Raw genomic sequence first — 17,482 nt, forward strand, 5'->3', positions numbered from 1 at the left:
GGAATAATCAACCATTACACCACTGGGACAACCGAGCATCAAATATTCATCGAATGTTAGCTTTAATCGCTACAACTATCCTCGTTTTGCAACAAGTAGTTTTACAATCCGTTAACCATCCCACAACGAATTACACTCTCCTCTGGTGCGTTATAGCTTTAACACGAGACGTTTAGTAACCGCATGTCTGGCGGCACCAACACGTATAGAGGGTGATGTTCCCATTTTCGGATTTGATGGTGAATTTATCTTTAGATATTATTTTGCTCAAATATTTGAAAATTTAGGAATCATTAACAATCGTTGATTCAATTTCAGATCCGGATCATTGACCGGGTCATTAAAAATGGCATTATACCGTGAATCTCACAGCATGTGAGCATACTGTCCACTGCACTCTCTCCGACAGCCGTGAAAACCTAACTAAAGAAGAGCTTTTCATTCGCTAACTGTCGACCAAACTCTGAAGGTAACCAAACACTTAGTTTCTCTCTTGGTTTTCCTTCTGCTTGCGGTGCTGCAGTTAGTCTAAAGTTAGCTGCCGACTCACTCGGTTCGGTTGAATTTGTGCTGGTGTTGTTTGGCATGCGTTAGACCACCCTCCCCACAGTGCAGTGTAGTGTACACAGCTCTTGCAAAATCTAGTGCGATCGTGATTGCTACAGATTGATCAAGCGCACAACACCGTGACCTACGAAATGCATCATTAGTGTATTATCGTCGTTGGTAATAAGAATAGAAAACAAAAGTGACCTTCCTTAAGTATTGTTAGTACCTTGCTCGGAAAACAGTTGGGATTTCGATCCCAATCCAAACTGCTTCGGATTCTGGTGCACGTGCATAATCGGTTTGAGTGTTGAAATAGTGTGATGTGATACGTCTTTCTTGTGCCGATTGTTTTGGAAATAGGTGGTAATCTTGTTGTGTTTATCCATTAAGACGAACCGAACAAGCAGTGTGACATAACCGAAACAGGCTACGGTAAGCCTTCGGCATCAAAAGCACATAAAACAGTTACTAAATCTGATACTCATACCGTACATGCATTTCTTCTCAGTTGGGCCTTGCAACGATCGCTGTCGTAGCACGGAAGGTTGGGTAGATTTTACCTGAAATTTAATGTTGAGCTGATATTCACATCATCAATATTTTTTCAATACGAAACATGACCGAATGTATTTCGATTCAACTACGATCGGTTAGGAATTTATATCATTTATTATGTTTGTTGGTTTCACGCATGACCCACTGTGATCACGATCACTCTCGTAGCCATTGCACGTAAACTACGGTTCAAACAAGTCTTAGACGAGCTTTGGTTCATGGACATTTAGCATACAGCATTCACTACTTACGGTAGTGCAGGTTTCATACATGCATTAACGTTACACAACGTTGTGATAGTCAGTTAAACGGTTGATCAGCGATATGACCTAATACGTTTTAATCATATTCAAACCAGTCTCACGAAAAGCTCATACCGAAGATCTCGCAATTGATTCATCGAATACCCGAGCCGTAGCATTGGCCTTGATAACCGAAACTTTTGTTTTCGTTTTCACTCATCGTCGCGCGTAATTTCTGATGAGTTCGTCGAGCTTGAACTTGAGCTTCGTAATGTGGGCGTGTTTTGAATAAACGGGATATATGATTTGAAGTTAAATTTCGAGTGACAATTAAAAGAAGTATTCATAACTTTTTTTATTCATCTCGTAAGTCCAACATGGTGGACTATTTTCAACTTACCAACATATCGAAGGGACCAATAGAGGCGAAATCAAAACTAGATTGAGTTAGTATGTTATTATTATAATTTTTTAAATTGGAACAAATACTTAAACATTTATTACACGGAAGCATTCATTTGTTAGCTTTAATTTAGCTATGAATCGATGCTTTTTGATGAGAGCAAATACTTTTTGCACAACTCAGATGTGGTCAAAAAGGTAATAATGGAAGAAAGTTGTAACTTTTATTAAAACTTGTTTTAATCCACCTAGTGGTGTAATGATATCTTTCTCGTTTTTAATGTCTCCTATATATTAAAGCAGAATTTTCCCGAAATACCACAATTTAAAAAAGTTTAGAAAATAGTTTTGAAGATTTCTGTTGTAAAATACTGCTACATTCATATACTACATTTGAATTTAAGTTAGTGAAAAACTATTTAATCATATTTGAGAAAGTGAGGTGAGCTACATTTTAGGGTAACAGAAGTATATTGGCCCATTTTAGGATTAATTTTATTTTGGCCCACTTTGTATAAATATCCATCAAATGTTGTGATATCTTCGAAAAACCCTTCCGCAATAGGTAATTTAATGTGATTAACTTCAAACTGATGCAACATGGGTTACTTAACATCGATTTAATCCATACAGTTTGTTAGGCGGGCAAAAATACCTGTTACCCTATTACATTTGATTACTATGTTGGTACTTCCGCAACCAAAAGCTGGATATCGGCATAGGTTTCATTCAACATTCAGTTCATTCAACCATACACTAATATGACCTACAAATTTCTTAACGATTCTCTATGAAGATTTGAATTTTGGAAAATAAATGTACCGGTAGTCGGACTTGAATATAATTCAGCAGATTTTTTATGAGATTATCAAATTATCAGACTCTCATGGTCGGCAAACTAGAAAAATTAACTAGCAAATATAAAAAGGTAGCTTATCAAAAAATAATTTTTGAAACTGACATTTTTACACTAAGCACTCTACCTCCAGAAGCAGCCGAATGAAAATTGGAATATTCTTATGGTGTCTTAGGACCTTTCATTTGAATCTACACGGAACGACCGAAATCAGCATTTTCGCGAAAAATTTAGTTGATTTGCTGATTTTAGTTAGTTATTTTTTGAGACAACTAAAAATATCTTACTTTTGCTGATTTAGATTTTTTATTCTCATTCCCTTAATAATAATAAAATATTTGTTGAAATGACTATTTTTTTTAGTTGAATTCACAAATTAAACGTACTGTCATTTCTTAGCTAAGGCACACTTCATATCCAGTGAACTAATTTTTTAGTTGAATTAAAGAAATATAATGGTGTTTTCAACCAATATGAATGGTTGAATTGGCTTCTGCAATCTGCAGCTATATGGCGCCCTGTCACCGAAACGGTAACACCTTAATGACTACTAGCCACTAGATGGCACACTACTGCCGAAAAAAATTCAGACGCGGTTGTCTTTTCTATATTGGCAGGTATAAATACGATGTTGTGTTGGAGAAAAAGACATAAACGAAACGTAAATATGTTTTTGAATTTTTTTTCTTCTAAATCACTGTTTCTTCATTCTCACTGAAAACTTTGAGCACTCGGAAAACAAAAACCGAATACAAATAGTACACCGGACGGCGCAGCTCGGAAGGTTTGAAGATACAAAAAAACTTCATCACAATTAGAGTGAAACATTCGAAATTCACTTCACTGTTCCGCGTAAAAACATTATTACGCACAATCGCTTCAAGTGCGCAAAAATTCTGAATAAATACGATTTCCACTAACAGTTTACGACATTTTTACATATCGGTTTAGAAATTTAAATAAAGATATATCGAACACATGCGAAAAACATCAAAACAATGTTCAAGCAGTTTCAATAAGACTGTCCTTTTTAGCTTTTTAATGGATTGTTTTGCTTTGACACTTCTCATGAGTTTTTGGCTAATAAACTTGTTAATAATACCCATTTCAGTTTTGGTTTTTTGTGCTGTCCTTCAGTAATGATGGTGATAGATAAATAGAAACAAATTTTCTGATTTTAATAACAAAATTAGTTGTCAATGAGAATTTCGTGTTGGATTGAAATATTGCTGGTTTGAGTCCAGGATATTCACCAACTAAACACATTCTCTAAAACTAAGAGTTTTTTCAGCAAAGTAAATTCTCAATTTTAACTAATTTTATAGTTATTTTGGAAATTTTGTTGTTAAAATCAACTAATTCAAAAACAGTAATACGAATTAGGCGCAGAGCTAATTTCGGTCGTTCCGTGTAAGTGAGTCAAAATCGGTTTAGTCATTTCCGAGAAAAGTGAATGATACCATATGATCAAAAAAGAACCGATGCAACACGATTTGCTTCGCCGATTCAATGGTTTCTTCAGTAACAGATGTTATTGGGTGGCCAGGGATCTCATCATGATCCAAGCTTGTACGACCACCTTTGAAGCGTTTATACCACTCGTATGCCTGTGTTTTTCCTCTACACGATTCACTAAAGGCCTTTTCTAACATTTTCAACGTTTCGGAACACTTAAATCCATTTGCAACACAAAATTTGATGCACGCACGTTGTTCCAAATTTTCATCCATTATAAAAATCGCCACACGAAAATTTTTCAACTTCTTTGTATAGACGCCAAACAAAAACTAATCGCACGATATGCGTCAAAATTTGACAGAATGTGTATAAAAGTGTTGTCAACGTTTAGAGAATAAAAGTTTACCGAATGGACAAGCGCGGGAATTTCAAAATAAAAATTCCGGTTCTTTTTTTATCATATGGTATTATTTTCACATATTTGATGCATATCACCCTGTAATTCCGGAACCGGAAGTCGAATCCAAATAAAATTCAAGAACTTTGTATTAGACCATTAGACGTTTCAATTGAATATAAATTTGTTAAACTCGGTAATGCCTTCTCTGAGAAAAATGAATAAAATTATTTACACAGTTTCGGTGCACTATTTTCACTTTTTTGTTGCATATCACCCTGTAATTCGGATTAAAATGAAAGTCCGTAACTTTGCAAGTAAGGCCCTTCATTTGAATATAATTTGTGAAGTTGGTGGTTCATCCATCTTCGAGAAAAGTGAGTGACATTATTTTCACATTTTTGGTGCATAACACCCTGTAATTCCGAAAACGAAAGATGGATCCAAACGAAAGAACTTTGTATGAGACTAAAAAACCTTTCATTTGAATCTAAGTTTGTGAAAATTGATTTAGCCATCTCCGAGAAAAGTGAGTGACGAATTTTTCACATTTTTAATGCATTATTTCCACATTTTTGGTGCATATCACTCTGTAATTCCGGATCCAAATGAAATTCAGAAACTTTTTATGGGGCCATGAGACTTTTCGTTTGAATCTAAGTTTGTGAAAATCGGTATAGCCATCTCCGAGAAAAGTAAGTGGCTTTTTTACATTTTTAATGCATTATTTCCTTATTTTTGGTGCATATCACTCTGTAATTTCGGATCCAAATGAAATTCAGAAACTTTTCATGGGGCCATACGACTTTTCGTTTGAATCTAAGTTTGTGAAAATCGGTATAGCCATCTCCGAGAAAAGTGAGTGGCTTTTTTTTACATTTTTTATGCATTATTTTCTCATTTTTGGTGCATATCACTCTGTAATTTCGGATCCAAATGAAATTCAGAAACTTTGCATGGGGCCATGAGACCTTTCATTTGAATCTAAGTTTGTGAAAATCGGTTAAGCCATCTTCGAGAAAAGTGAGTGACAATATTTGTCACACACACACACACACACACACACACACACACACACACACACACACACACACACACACACACACACACACACACACACACACACACACACACACACACACACACACACACACACACACACACACACACACACACACACACACACACACACACACACACACACACACACACACACACACACACACACACACACACACACACACACACACACACACACACACACACACACACACACACACACACACACACACACACACACACACACACACACACACACACACACACACACACACACACACACACACACACACACACACACACACACACACACACACACACACACACACACACACACACACACACACAGACATATGCTCAGTTTGTCGAGCTGAGTTGAATGATATATGACATTCTGCCCTCCGGGCCTCGTTTCAAAAGTCAGTTTTTGCAGTAGTACTACTTAGTTGCAACCGCTATTCGCAGGTTCCGTCAAACAAATTGGGCTATATCAGGTTTATGGTTCAGGAAAACTGGGGTTGAATATATTATTGAAACTTTTGTTCGTACGCTAATTTTGTTTTTCGTTTGAGGAAACTGAAACTGACCCAGGGTAGTTTCATCAAGAGAACGCTTTTCACAAAACAGTTGGGTTCGCACTTAGCAATGTGGCAGAGTTATCATTTTAAAATCTGTGTTTCAACTTGAAAAATCTGTAAACCATCTTGATGCAATTTTTTACATTTTCGATAATAATCTGTGAAAATCTGTGAAAAATATTTTGAAAGTCTGCCGTTTTTATGAAATATTCATAAAAATCTGTAGAAATCTGTGAATTTTGATAAAATCTGTGTTCTGTGACACAGAATCTGTGTGGCCAAATAGATAAAAAATCTGTGGTTTTACAGAAAAATCTGTGAATATGGTAACTCTGCAATGTGGGTGTTAGCAAACCCGGTATCAGAATCAGGTTTGAAACTTACTCGATTTTCAGGGCATTGACATTGAAACTAGGTTCAAAGCTAGCTTCAAACAAACGGTTTGAAAGCAGTAAGGGTATAACTGAGTTAGGTTTGGCACCAAGCGAAAACGGCATAATATTAGTACGGTTTTGAAAAGTTTGTGCAATCAAACTGCTTTAATGACAGTGGAAAAAATCTCTTTTTAGCGAGCAAAAATTAAAGTAAAGTGCTTGAAAGATGTAAATTTCAAAAATTGATAATAATTAAAACCCTCAAGAATCTGCGGGTGCATAAATATCTGCAATGTTAAACTGAAATCTGCAAATTCAGAGATAAATATGGGAACGTCGCATCTCTGATTTTCATATACTGGGTTTATTAGTATGCGTTTACTGCGGAAAACGGACTGTTAATTTTCTCGCAGGAGTATAATCAAGTATAACATGCGCAATAAGTGAATAGAATTTTTTTATTTCTCATGAACTTTTGGAGGAGGAACTATAGATACATTTTATTCACCCTTGGCGAGTAAATATTATTAATTTCCAATTACAGAATTCCCAAAACCCAAGAAGGTGGTTTCCAGTTTGTGGATATTCTTTCAAATCGCTTTATAATTTGTATTTTCGAGATGGGTTTAACAAGTAAGCTATTGAAAGTAATGTCATGTAAATTTCTAACTTAAAGTTAGAAATGAAATGAATTTATGAACTTATGAATAATTTTCTACATTACATTATAATGTTATCGTAATCGGTATTGTCCCCTACATTGCAAAATTAACACAATCAATCAACTAGTACGATTATCGATATCTGGAAGAGTGGAAAAAGCACATCAGTTTTATTCGTATTCACGTCATCCAGCTGTGTCTCTGACATTACCCAACCACCTTTTTTCATGCGGGAGCATCACATGAAAAAATCACATAAAAATTCTCATAGCTTCAAAAATTCGAATGAAAAACTGCATAACTTTAAAAATTTAACCATTCGACGTTTAGTGCATTTATAAAACAAAACAAGAGAATCGCGAACTTTTCCAAGTTGGCATTAAACGAAACTTTGAAAATTGACATGAAAACCCGCATAACTTTTAAAATTAGCAAAAATAAACTATAAAATCACATAAAAAATGACTTGAGTGTATGTGTATGTTACAAGTGTATTGGCTGCTGACTCAAGATGATGGTAACTAGTTCAAGGCAGCATTTGTTTTGAAGGGGACACCGTGGTTAGTCCGGATACGGGGCTAAACCGGACAGCTTAAATATCTTCTGTTTGAGTGTGAAGTTTCAAGACAATACCTATATTATTAGCGAGCAGGATTATGTCTCACGTAAGGTTGGAACCAACATACAATCCATTCAAGCAAGATTTCTTTTATTTTGTGCTCATTAAGTTATCTTAAATTTTGGGGCCCTATCCTACCGATAAATGGGTAAAAACTAATGCATATTTGTCCATAGCATAAAATAGGAATTGTAGCTGAAGCTTGAAGCTAAACAACGGTATAGATAACTTGGGTAAAAACTTAGTTGTAATGGGTGATTTTTTTCAATTTACAAAAAGCGTTCGGCTTAGCTCCAGTCTCCTCTACGAATGCTGTTATGACTATAAACAGGCTTCAGGTATCAGATAAAAACTCTGAAGTGATTACCACGAAATAATGCTTCTTGATGAGCTCAGATTCTTTTCCATTTCAGAGGTTGTCATAAAAGCATTGATAGCGGAAAGGAAGATTATCGATCGGATGTAATAAAAACCATCTTTCCAAGCACAAATACTTCTTGCATCACAAAGGTTACTAGAAAAAAGCTTATATAGAGAAAAGAGAGAACATCTTAATCAGTTACTTCTAAAATTGGTATGATTGATCAGTATATCAGATGGTTTGATAAGAACTCTTCTTGGCAAAGGAGTGTAGTTAGCTGCTTAGTGGAGATTGAAGAATAATCGGAAATAAAACTTAATGCGTGCGCAGTCTGAGCATGTACGGAGCAGAGCTTAAAATTATCACATAATTTCAACGAAAGAATACAATCCAACAGCTTCGCCTTCGTCATTTTTATGGGTCATTCATAAATGAACACACTCAAAGCAAAAACGAAGAGAGAGGAAATATTTCCATCTTTTACTTCAACAAAATAGAGTATCAATACAAACGTCACTCGCTTTTCTACGACAAGGTGAAACAAAAATATCATTTGCATGGAAATTTACTCGAATTTCAATTCTCATTCTTTCTTCAATATATCAAAAATCTATGAATTTTGACCACACAGAGAGTCTAATATATGATAAATCAAATTTATCACATTATACAAACTCTTTGGAAATCAAAACTACGAGTATCAACAGATAAAAACTGTTGTGTGTCGTTTTCTATTCGTTTTCTATCATTATCGATTCTAGAGGCTTCGGTTGAATATCGATACTACACAGTATCGTATACAATATGTTTACAATTTTTACTGAACATCAAACAAGCTAAACGGAAGAAAGATCACAAATTTGAAACTGCTACGTTTTTGATGACGACTGGACATGAATCTCAGTCTCAAAATTTGAAAGCAGTGCTGAAAGTGGCATTTAGTTTTCGTTATTTTCGTCTATTTTCAGTAAATGAAAATGACTTTTATTAGGTCTGGAGAATTATTCAATCGGATGAGCTTCTAAGTTGTGTTTCACCACATTCCGAGTATGTATTTCAATTAGCAGGACTATTTCCAGATTTCTTTCTTCCAGTCGTGCTTTACGAAACATACCTGAACAACGTCGGGTGATTTAGCTAATTATTTATATTTTGATTAGAGCCTGTGTCTTGTATGGAAAATGGTATATTAGACTTACGACACGACAAGTCAGAATGTCTTCAATCTTTAAAAGTTAGGACAAGCCAGAATGTGTTCAATCGAAAGTTGGGTGATCTTTCACACTTCGATTGAAGACATTCTTTCGCATTCGGCTCGTCGGTGCTTAAGGCAGTTCAAATTGAACTGCCATCTCGCGCCTATCTCGCGAACATTTAAAAAAATTTTCGCACGCAAATACAAATTCAAGCGGTGCTATAATGTTTGTTATGTATATCACGTTGCCAGATCTACGATTTGATTCCGGATTAGAGTGATTGATCCATTGTTCATTCATTGTCACATATCAACGCAAAAATATGATTTATTGCTTGTAAACATGGCTCACCACTGTTCCGACTCATCAACACGTTTTGTTTTTGATCGACTGTGAGTAAACTCAGTATCCACTTTGGAAAGAGCTTTTTCTTGGTCAAATGTTCGTGTATAATTGTAAACACACTGCCTTTTTAATCGGATACTTTTACGGCCTCAGCCCAAGTAGCACCTGTAACTTAGTAAAAAAAAGTACAGGTGTGTAATGTCAGAGACATAACTGGATGTCGCTAATACGAATAAAATGGACACTCTTTCTTTATACTTCCAAATATCAATTAATTGATCGATTGTGTGAATTGTGTAAGTTTTGCCCTTTTACACTACTAGAATTTGAAACGATACACCTAAACTACAGTATAGATTAGTTACATTAAACATTCTAGCAAACAAATATTACGAAATAACCAGTATAGTTCTTTATGATAAAATATTGGTGGTGATATGTGTTCTGTTGGAGTCTTCTGGTTCTTCCGTTTGCGGTAACAAGCTTTGTATTTCGCTTGGAGATTCCTCGATCGCACTATAATATAATGAATGGCTTCTGAGTCGGTGCTATGCATTTTAAATGGCGAATCAGCAGGAAGTTCTACAAACTGCAAATGGGCCGTATAGAGTACAGTGAAGTAAAATTTCGCATAACTCTTTGGGAGTATTATTATGGTTCTAAAAAGAACCGATTTGAAGAATGCTGGAATTAGAAACTGGACCTGAGCTCAAGAACTAAATTCAGAACAGACTCAGAATTCAGTTGGAAGGTGCAATCTCCGTCGCTGCTGGTTGATGAGATCGCTCCCTCGACGACCGGAAAGCGGATGAGAGTTGCGACCTGAGCGTTTGAGGTTTTAACCACGCAGAAAGTGCACTCTCCGTCGCTGCTGGTTGATTAAATCATTCCCACGACGTCTAATTCCATTCAACGCATAAGAAGAAATGATCGATTTTCGACCACAGTTCCCCTTTTATACGCATTTAGATGAGAATATGTGCCTGACTACCTCAAATCGTCGTCCTTGCGCGAAAAAGCCAAGCAAATGTAAAGAGTTTTCCGCGTTGTTTTCAAAGTTTTAGAAAACTTAATTTTTTAGTGGTTTGTGGTTATTTCGCAATGTTCAAAATATTATCCTAAATTCCTGATCATATTTTCGATGAAATGGTGAAAGAATTATGTTGCTGCCGTTATTACAAGTCGAGACATTCATGATTAAGTTCTGCCCATTCTTCCATATGGCTAATTTTGAAAAGGCACCCCATAGTAAAGTAAGTCGTATTCACGACAAAAAATAAATCCTATGCTGCATAATGGTCGCATGGTTGATACAACGAAACAAGTCGTATTATGATGGTGACAATATAGTCAAAATAATGTTACGAATGCACATCTCATCATACTAAGTTACAATGAGTTCCGACGTAACTTTTCGGTGATCTAACTCTTACGACGGTTTGGCATTTACTGTTTTTGGTCGCCAACTGGTCACCGCAACAAAGTGTGACATTGAAAAGATAACACACTACATGACAAAGTCAAGTAACGATTTCATATTGGTTACCGTATTCATTGTGATGCAACAAAAAAATACAAATACAGTGTCGGTTGAAGGCTTCCATACATTTTCAAGGCCAATAATATTAAATCAATAAGTGGAATAAGTAAAAAATTGCTTTAATTTGAAGCAATTTGGTATAAATAATTCTGCGCTTATACACATTTTTTTGCTGGCATATGCTCGAAGCAACAAACGAGTTTCGAAGTAAATTCTTTCTACCAGAGAGAAAATTTGTACGCTTTGTCATGGCAGCAGTGTATGCTTGGAAAAATTTATGCAAATGGTTACCATTATGGCCAGTGAATGAAATGTTCATAATATTAAAAAAAACGAATTTTTATTTATTGCGTTTGATTTACTTTGTTAACTTTGGTATTTGAGAAACTAATATTAATCACAAAAAAATTCTATCTGAACACATTTCAACTTTTTAGCTCTAAATTTCATACAACGGGAATAAAAATATGAATATCATTTTGAATGTCGATATTTTAAAACACAAAAAATTGAAGGCGCGCACGTTTTCAATAAGTACAATGATCAACTTCACCATAAATATTGAATAGCACGAAGATTTTGAGTAGATATAGTGAGTTTAAACAAGATTGAATTCTATATTTTTATTCTGATCAACGGATACCATAAATGTTGAATGGGAAAAACATCAACAAATTGGAACTTGACACAAACTTATATTTTCTGTTTCGTTGTGACCTCGTGTGCGCGCTGGATCAAATCAAATATTCGTTACTAAGAACTTGTTTGATAAGTGGCACAAGCTTTTCAGGTTACATAGCAGTTCTAATACACGTTGCAATGTCTTCAACTTGTTCCATGCATTTGTTTCATATAAGTTACTGTCATGGAAGTGTAATAACATGTGCTACTTGGGAGTTATCTCACCAAACAAACCAATAACAAATGGTTATTTTCGATTTATGGTCAATATTTTTCATCAATAATCAATATCAAATTAACACACGAAATTGTTTTGAATCTATTGTATTGAAAATTACAAAATTATCTTAATTTAATTACCGGATTACCGCACTTATCAAAAGATAATCTTAACTAAAAAAGACTCGTTCCATTGCTCTATCGATAACAGACAATGGTAAAGCATAAATCATAATAATTTTATAAGTAATGGTTTTTCGCTTTTCTAAATTCCCTCAATAATATCACATCTGTTTTTATTATTACAATATCGGCATGTGCTTCAAACGTGTTATTCGAAAAATATCTAACTTTCCATTGATAGCTACATGTATTTATTTTAGATCTACGATAATGAAATCACAAGTGGTGGCACGTGCTATGAGTTCGAAATGTACGTTGAATTTTAAGTTTCAGTAGTTGTCCTTGGCAACTGTTCATGGATGAATATTCGTCAAGGAAGTTTTGTGAGGATCAGTTAAGTTGTGAGTCACTCGATCCACAAAACTTCCTTGACGAATATTCATCCATGAACAGTTGTCAAGGTTAACTACTGAAACTTAGGATTCAACGTACATTTCGAACTCATGGCACGTGCCGCCATTCGTAAGGTGCCTGCCAAAACAGCCGAGCGAAGTTCAGTGACTTTTCCGCGGACGTAAACTTAGTATAGTATTTTATTTTTATCAATTACTTTTCATTGGTTTTCTACGTCCAAACGCTGTCTCAACCAACCGATCGAAACCACTGGCCGAAGTAGAATGTTTGTAAACGTGTGGTCCGCCCATAGCTCTTCATGGATGCACATTTAGGTAATGTTAGGGGCATGTCCGATGGAAGCCACCGTTCAGGTCTTACCCGCCGACCTGATGTATGCCTCACTAGGTCAGTTGGCCTTGTACAATCTCGCTTTGATACATACATCAGCTCCAAAAGAAGAGCGATATATTATTTCTGTTAAGCACTTAAACCATACAATAACACAAACACCATGTGATGATAGATTGAATGCATAAACATAACACATTTGATTTTTTTCGCGGCATGAAAAGTAATTTATATTTTTAGCAGTTTTTTCGAGTGACCTAATCTCTCTCAAAGCTGTGACAATTATCACAGTATGTGAAAACTACTTAACGCATTGAAAACTCTAAATAGCTATTATTTAATTAGGAGTACAAGTATGACATCGATGGAGCAGCTAGATTTAGAAATATCCATAGTTGAGGGTTCAACGTCTTACTACCGTACTAACATTTTTATTTATTTCAATTTTGATCTTATCCAAAATTGTACCTTGAACGAGTAACGGAAGACTCGTAGAGTTGCATTCCGGGACTTGTTATCCACGCTTGTACGCGGCTGGAAGATTTTTCCCAGACGACGGACTGTCTGCCAGAAAATTTGGCCGGCATTTTGTTAGAAATCCAGCAAGATTCTGGCAATAATGCAACAACCATTTCCGGCAGAGAATTTCGCCAAGCGGCTACCATTTTTAGTGCCTTTGGTTTCATTTTTTCCATGAGATGTATATATGAAAGGAAATAATTTATTGCCCTTTATAATGAAGAGAAGTGTATATGAAAGGCCATAAGTTATTGCCCTTCATATATATATATTTATTATAGAAAGTGTAATTGCTAATAACATTGCTTTCTCACCACCAAACATACCCGTGTTTCAATATCGTCTCAAAATTCGGTACATACAGGATTGATCAATATGAAATTAATTCGTACGAAAAAAAGAAGTGCGAAATTAGCAAAACACGTACGATGAGAGAATGACGCAATTTCACGTGGGTAATTTAGACAGCAGTCGGAATACAGTCAGGCTTCTCCCGGTTGCCAGAATTCCTCACGAGCGGGTCATATTTACCAGAAGTAGCTTAGTTGATTTGATATAGCATCACCACTGTTAGGAGAAGGTTGCGGGTTCGAGTGATGCCGTTGGCAATTCTTTTTCGCACGTTTTTTCGCAATTTCATTCATCTGTTTTTCATAACTGTTTCTCGTTTTTATATATTTTTTCTCAATAATGGAAGGGACTGTCCATAAACTACGTAGGCTAAAATTAGGTACATTAATTTAAACTGATGAACTCATAATTTCGACAACTTGTGTTAAGAAAGGAGACCTAGTTTCGCATTATTAAATCTTTATTATGTTTAGAGAATTCTAAAACCGTACCATCCGTTTTCAGGTCATGATAATCTCACTATCTTGAAACGTTACCATGAATTTTAGGTTAATTAAGATATCCGAAATCAGTCGGTGTTGAACAGTCGTTCGCACCGCACGCGTATAGCTCTTGGCTCCTGGAATTTTTTTCTGGCTACCTAGAGTTTCATTGATTCAAGGCTTCAGTCTTTTTCAAGGCTACCTGAATCACTAACTAAGTGACTAAGTGATACAAAGAGTGATATTAGAGTGACTAAGTGATACAAAGAGTGATATTAGAGTGACTAAGAAATTAATCAGCCTTTTCTAAGGCTAGCTAGGAGTCTAATCGAAGACTAATTTAGCCTAGTTAATTTAATTTAAAATTTCATTAATTTCAAAAATGCCTGCGTCCAACCGGAAAGGCAACAAGCCTAAGGCTAAAAATAATTCAATACGGAATAAATCACAATCCGTTATTCAACATTTTTCTAATAACATTCACGATCTTATAGAATCTGAATGTAAAAATAAAAGACAACGGACGGATTTCCCTTCCGTTGATCCTATGCCGTCTAACAATATTTACGAGATTCTTCCTGAATCCGATTGTAGCGACATAGAAGAAAATTCTTCAAAAATTCCCAAAATGGACGCTTGTCGTTCTGGGAAGAAACATCAATCTATGCCACCAGTGACGGTGATGATTTCCGACTTCAAAGCATTCCGTACTGAGCTTTCTACTTTTCTCCCGGAAGTAAAAGTCTCATTTCAAATCGGACGAAGAGGAGAATGTCGAGTCTTGGTGGATGGATTGGAAGATTACGAACGTCTTATTCGATATTTGTCCGAAAAACTTCATAAATTTTATTCATATGATATAAAATCAGACAGACCCTTCAAGGCTGTCTTGAAAGGATTATCAAATGATCAAAGTATTGATGAAATTAAAAATGAAATAAAAGAATTGCTTGGTTTTGCCCCTTCCCAAGTAATACTTATGAAAAAAAGAGCGAATGGTACTTCTAAACCACGCTCTGGAATTTCCCATGAACTTTACCTAATACACTTCAATCGAAGTGATGTAAACAATTTGAAAACTTTAGAAAAAGTACGTTTCATTTCCCACATTAAAATTCATTGGGAACATTATAAACGGCATAATCGTATTGCAAACTTAACGCAATGTCGTCGTTGCCAAGGCTTCGGCCATGGAACCAAAAATTGTCATATGGATATACGGTGTTTGAATTGTGGTAAATCGCATTCGAAAGACGTTTGTCCAATGAATGAAACCACTGATAAATTTTCATGTTCAAATTGCAATGGAAATCATAAATCCAATTATTTGAAATGTCCTGTCAGGGAAAAAATTTTAAACGCTCGTTCGCTTAGACAACAAGTCAAATCAACGACCTTAAATTTACAGAACATACCTGAAAATTCTTCTAAGGCACCTGCCAATTCGTCTTCTAACGAAAACAATTTATTGACAGGTAGATCGACCTCGTCATCATCTTCTTCTAATGTCAGTTATGCTGGTATATTAGGTAGAAATCTATCTCCTATTTCTTCTAATCAAATAATCAAAACACAGGACCGCCTTGCAGTTCTTCTTCTAACGAAAACAATTTATTAATAGATAGACCGGCCAAATCATCTTCTTCTAATGGCAGTCTACCTACAAATATTCCTTCAATGCCATTCGCTTCTTTAAATGAAGTCGATTTAGGCGATATAACTGAAAATAAAATGATCTACCTACAAGATCAACTTTTTCAAATGATCATCCAAATGAATTCGACTTCATCACTTTTTGAAGCATTTCAAATCGGATGGAAATTTGCAAATAATATTATAATGAATTTGAAATTTAACAGTGATGTTAAATAATTATTTGAATATTTTAAATTGGAATGCTCGATCTTTGAAATCGAGTGAAGATGAATTTTATAATTATCTCAAAGTTCACAAAATTCATATTGCCATTGTGACAGAAACTTTTCTTAAACCAAATGTAAAATTGAAAAGTAATCCACATTATGTGGTTCATCGATTTGACAGGTTTACTGGAATTGGTGGTGGAGTTGCCATTTTTGTCCAACGGCAAATTAAACATCGAATTTTACCTTCTTTCAATACTAAAGTTATTGAAAGCTTGGGAATCGAAGTTGAAACCATTCATGGAATTTATTTCATCGCTGGAGCATATTTGCCATTCCAATGCACCGGCGAACAATTAAATTTCTTTAAAGGCGATTTGCAAAAACTTACAAGATATCGATCGAAATTTTTCGTAATAGGGGACTTAAATGCTAAGCATGTCCAGTGGAATTGTAGGCAAAATAACAGTAATGGTAAAATACTTCATAATCAACTCTCAGCTGGTTACTTTACAGTTCTTCATCCCAGTAATCCTACTTGTTTCTCTTCCGTGAAAAACCCGTCTACAATTGATCTGGTTCTAACAGATCAAAGTCACATTTGTAGTGAACCGATTACTCATGCTGATTTTGACTCAGATCATCTTCCTGTAACATTCAGACTTTCCAACGAAGCTATAATTAATCCAATTAGTTCTATTTTCAACTATCATAGAGCTAATTGGTTGGATTACAGATCTCACATTGAAAATCATGTGGATCATGAAACTATTTTAGAAAATTCTGCGGACATCGACACAGCAATTGATAATTTGAATCATTATATTATCGAAGCTAGAAATCTTTCAGTTCCCAAAGCTCAAATTAAATTAAATTCTCCTATCATCGATGACAATCTTCAACTGCTCATTCGGTTGAAGAATGTTCGTCGACGACAATATCAACGTTCTCGTGATCCTGCTATGAAAAACATAGTTAAGGATTTACAAAAAGAAATTAAACATAGATTTACTCTTTTGCGAAATGAAAATTTCGCTAAAGAAGTTGAACAAATTAAACCATATTCTAAACCTTTCTGGAAACTTTCTAAGGTTCTTAAGAAACCTCAGAAACCAATTCCTGCTCTCAAGGAAGGAAATCAAATACTTCTTACAAATGGTGAAAAAGCTCAAAAGCTAGCTCAGCAGTTCGAGAGTGTCCACAATTTTAATTTAAACGTTGTGAGTCCTATTGAAAATGAAGTCTCACTGAAGTATGATCATATTTCAACCCAAGTGTTATCACACGATGACATTATTGAGACGAATT

The 17,482-nt window shown here is 35.3% G+C and overlaps 1 protein-coding gene across 3 annotated transcripts in view; it reads left to right on the forward strand.

Annotated features, from left to right (window-relative positions):
• The first annotated feature begins 477 nt into the window (after nt 1-477).
• The window catches only part of LOC131428246 (organic solute transporter alpha-like protein), a 33,308-nt gene continuing 16,303 nt past the window's right edge, over nt 478-17,482 (forward strand). Inside the window, exon 1 of one of the 3 annotated variants that reach the window (XM_058592027.1) lies at nt 478-981. The gene's annotated coding sequence lies outside the window, so the exon portion shown is untranslated. The remainder of the gene's footprint in view (nt 982-17,482) is intronic. The other 2 variants (XM_058592028.1, XM_058592029.1) reach the window with 2 other exon arrangements.

Source organism: Malaya genurostris, chromosome 2, assembly GCF_030247185.1.
Source record: "Malaya genurostris strain Urasoe2022 chromosome 2, Malgen_1.1, whole genome shotgun sequence".
In the NCBI taxonomy this organism is placed as follows: Eukaryota; Metazoa; Arthropoda; class Insecta; order Diptera; family Culicidae; genus Malaya; species Malaya genurostris.